This window comes from Oncorhynchus nerka, unplaced genomic scaffold, assembly GCF_034236695.1.
Source record: "Oncorhynchus nerka isolate Pitt River unplaced genomic scaffold, Oner_Uvic_2.0 unplaced_scaffold_6763, whole genome shotgun sequence".
In the NCBI taxonomy this organism is placed as follows: Eukaryota; Metazoa; Chordata; class Actinopteri; order Salmoniformes; family Salmonidae; genus Oncorhynchus; species Oncorhynchus nerka.
This window is the reverse complement of record NW_027034552.1, coordinates 63-4,717: the sequence shown is the minus strand read 5'-3', so window position 1 is coordinate 4,717 and position 4,655 is coordinate 63. Positions and strand designations below refer to the sequence as shown.

General features: G+C 42.0%; 1 pseudogene; it reads right to left on the bottom strand.

Moving 5' to 3' along the window:
* Positions 1–2,688: 2,688 nt before the first annotated feature.
* On the bottom strand, positions 2,689–4,446 carry LOC115133858 (uncharacterized; annotated as a pseudogene).
* Between the last annotated feature and the right edge of the window lie 209 nt (positions 4,447–4,655).

Genomic DNA, 4,655 nt, shown 5'->3' with positions numbered 1-4,655 from the left:
TCGGCTGCAGTGAAGGAGAGACATGTTTCGTTGCAGGCCGTGTCAGTGGCACTGTATTGTCCTCAAGCGGGCAAAAGTTATTTAGTCTGCCTGGGAGCAAGACATCCTGGTCCGTGACTGGGCTGGGTTTCTTCTTGTAGTCCGTGATTGACTGTAGACCCTGCCACATGCCTCTTGTCTGAGCCGTTGAATTGAGATTCTACATTGTCTCTGTACTGACGCTTAGCTTGTTTGATAGCCTTGCGGAGGAATAGCTGCACTGTTTGTATTCGGTCATGTTACCAGACACCTTGCCCTGATTAAAAGCAGTGGTTCGCTTTCAGTTTCACGAATGCTGCCATCAATCACGGTTTCTGGTTAGGGAATGTTTTTATCGTTGCTATGGGAGCGACATCTTCAACGCACGTTCTAATGAACTCGCACACCGAATCAGCGTATTCGTCAATATTGTTATCTGACGCATCTGAAACATGTCCCAGTCACGTGATGGAAAGCAGTCTTGGAGTGTGGAGTCAGCTTGGTCTGACCAGCGTTGGACAGACCTCAGGCGTGGGAGCCTCTTGTTTAAGTTTCTGTCTGTAGGCAGGGATCAACAAAAATGGAGTCGTGGTCAGCTTTTCCCGAAGGGGGCGGGGGCAGGGCCTTATATGCGTCGGGAAGTTAGGTAACAATGATCAGGTTTTACCACCCTGGTTGCGCAATCGATATGCTGATAAAATTTAGGGAGTCTTGTTTTCAGATTAGCTTTGTTAAAATCCCCAGCTACAATGAATGCAGCCTCCGGATAAATGGTTTCAGTTTGCAAAGAGTTAAATAAAGTTCGTTCAGAGCCATCGATGTGTCTGCTTGGGGGGGGATATATCGGCTGTGATCATAATCGAAGAGAATTCTCTTGGTAGATAATGTCGGTCTACATTTGATTGTGAGGAATTCTAAATCAGGTGAACAGAAGGATTTGAGTTCCTGTATGTTTCTTTCATCACACCATGTCTCGTTAGTCATGAGGCATAGGCCCCCGCCACTCTTCTTACCAGAAAGATGTTTGTTTCTGTTGGCGCGATGCGTGGAGAAACCCGTTGGCTGCACCGCCCCGGATAGCGTCTCTCCAGTGAGCCATGTTTCCGTGAAGCAGAGAACGTTACAGTCTCTGATGTCCCTCTGGAATGCTACCCTTGCTCAGATTTCTTCAACCTTGTTGTCAAGAGACTGGACATTGGCAAGAAGAATGCTAGGGAGTGGTGCACGGTGTGCCCGTGTCCGGAGTCTGACCAGAAGACCGCTACGTTTCCCTCTTTTTCACGAAGTCGTTTTTGGGGTCGCTGCATGGAATCAATTCCGTTGACCTGTTTGTAGGCAGAACACAGGATCCGCGTCGCGGAAAACATATTCTTGGTCATACTGATGGTGAGTTGACGCTGATCTTATATTCAGTAGTTCTTCTCGACTGTATGTAATGAAACCTAAGATGACCTGGGGTACTAATGTAAGAAATAACACGTAAAAAAAACAAAAAACTGCATAGTTTCCTAGGAACGTGAAGCGAGGCGGCCATCTCTGTCGGCGCCGGAAGTACAAATCAGACATGCACCCTGAGCCCACTCAGACATTCTTGACCCACATTCCAAATGGGAACTACAAATGTGTCTCTTGCGCACAGTGCAATATCACAATAAAAACATCCTTCTTCAGACACCCACATACAGGTCGAAAAACCCTGTTCGGGGTATCATCTCATCACCTGTTCATGTGGGAAAGCCTATTTTTATGAAAAAGTCTTATAAATTGATATATTCTTTCTAGAGGTAATCCGCGCACACCCAATATATTCCCCCTGTTGATGATGCTTATTATGCATTATGGTTGAACCAAAAGAACAATTAAATATGTGAAATTGAATTACACTACAATATATGTTGATGCTACTATTATGTACACTACCATTCAAAGGTTTAGGGTCACTTAGACATTTTTTGTTCAATAAATAACATCGCATTTATCTGAAAAACAGTGTAGACATTGTTAATGTTGTAAATTACTATTGTAGCTCGAAACAGCTGATTTTTTATGGAATATCTACATAGGCATACAGAGGCCCATTATCAGCAACCATCACTCCTGTGTTCCAATGTCACATTGTGTGAGCTAATATAAGTTTATCGTTTAAAATGTTAATTGATCCCGTTTGCAATTATGTTAGCACAGCTGAAAATTGTAGTTCTGATTAAAGAAGCAATAAAACCTCCTTTAGACTAGTTGAGTATCTGGAGCATCAGCATTTGTGGGTCCGATTACAGCCTCAATTACAGCCAGAAACAAAGACCTTTCTTCTGAAACTCCTCAGTCTATTCTTATTCTGAGAAATTGAGCTATTCCAATCGAGAAATTGCCAAGAAACTGAAGATCTTGTACAACGCTGTGCACTACTCCCGTCACACAACAGCGTAAACTGGCTCTAACCAGAAGAGAAAGAGGAGTGGGAGGCCCTGGTGCACAACTGAGCAAGAGGACAAGTACATTAGACTGTCTAGTTTGAGAAACAGATGCCTCACAAGTCCTCAACTGGCAGCTTCATTAAAAAGTACCCGCAAAACGGTGTTAAAAACAGTTTCTTTGATACTTTGAAAACTCCATACAAATGTTTGTTACTAAAAGCAGTTTTATTATGCTACAAATAGTAACATTTCTTCTTGTAGTCTTTGTGACAGTGGTGATATATTTCACTGCTGCTGAAGGTATCTGACATCAGAGTACACTGCATCCTCTCTGCTGGTCTTCTCTCTTGCTCTTCTAGAGGACTTCTTCTTGGGGGTGAAAATACATTATGACAGCATGATCTACTATTGTCACGATTGTCTTATGGAGTAGACCAAAGCACAGCGTGGTTAGAATACATTCTTCTTTATTTAATGAAGAACACTTAAACAAAAAAAACAAATAAGACAACCGTGACCACTATATAAACAATGTGCTAACGTGCAACATAACATAGACAATAACCCACAAAATACCCAAAGCAGATGGCTGCCTAAATATGGTTCCCAATCAGAGACAACGATAAACACCTGCCTCTAATTGAGAACCAATCTAGGCAACTATAGACCTGCATAAACACCTAGATGGAAACAACCCCATGGATCTACAAAACCCCTAGACAGTACAAACACCCTAGATGAGACAAAAACACACATACCACCTTCGTCACACCCTGACCTAACCAAAATATATAAAGAAAACAAAGAATACTCAGGTCAGGGCGTGACAACTATATAGTGTTTCAATTCTCCTGTGGAAGAAAACACTACAAAAGACATGACTATTCAGACTGTACACCCACTACGATGACCTGACAGTCAGTGGAACAGTGACAGGCAGAAGTTCCACAGAAAAATGAACAATCACAAAGATAAGTAGGCTACATCTATCACAGTGACCTATTACTTACAAGAAAGCTTAATAACAAAAAATGCACAAATAAGCTGAACACTAGCTGTAAGGCAGTTTCTTGTAAAAACTACAAATATTATATATTTATAAATGTTGACAAGTTTAACTGATTTCCCTGAGACATTGGGACACCAGTCCTCCCTTCATAGAGATTGAAATAGAGGAAGGCCAGCTATGATTTTTTATGATAATCTATCTATTTTTAACCTCATGTAGTTAATTAATAACAATGCTGATATGTTGGGCATTTAATGGATATTTACAGAATGTACATTGCATTGAGATGCATGTAACATCAGACCCAACATTAGATATAAAGTAATACCTCTGCTATCTCTGTTCTGAGTCTTGCACAGTGCCCAGACAAGTAGAATGGTCACTATCCCCAGAACGATGTTGGACATGACCAAGGCCAGAACAGTAGGACTCAGATCAAATGGACAATCATGTTCTGGAACTGTGGAAAGGGTATCAGTGAATTCATATTATATTCATGAGCACTTAGGAAGATCATCAAACAGTAAAATATTGAATCAAAAGCTGATGGTGAGTATTGTATTGCTTGTTGAGACAAATGTATGGGATCATTTGGAGGTAGGCTGTATTGTTGGGGATATTTACAGATTAAATGGGATTTACCTTGAATGTTCAGCTTGGTCCCATTCTCAAACAGTATCACCCGACATGAGGCACAGCACAGTAGTAAGTACCAGCATCAGAGAAACTGAGGTTCCTCTTGGGGAGGTTGTAGACACAGTTCTGTGTAGGAGACCCAGCCTCAGGGCTCTTCTCACACTGATCACTCCTGTCTCCATGGGAGTAAAAGATTCCTGGATGGGATTCTCCTGAGACATGTCTGAACCAATAGACACTGTGTCCTGCTGCACAGGTCTCAGTGTGTATCGTACAGTTTAGAGTCACAGAGTCTCCTGGCTGGACTGACATCCAAATCAAGGGCGGAGATCTCATCAGCAGAGAAATATAAATGTTGGACTTACCCATCTCTACAAGAAGTGGAAATATCAGACACAGTGTGATCCTCATTGAAGTTGTCATCCTCCTCACAACTTGTCTTGAGTGGAAAAAGTCCGCCTAAGTAGACAACACTTCAACAATGGAGCTGCAGGTGATTGGTCGAACTGGACCCATAATTTTAGTTGACACCTTATTCCGGTACGACAATTTTCTTCACATTGTACAGAGTCACAGAG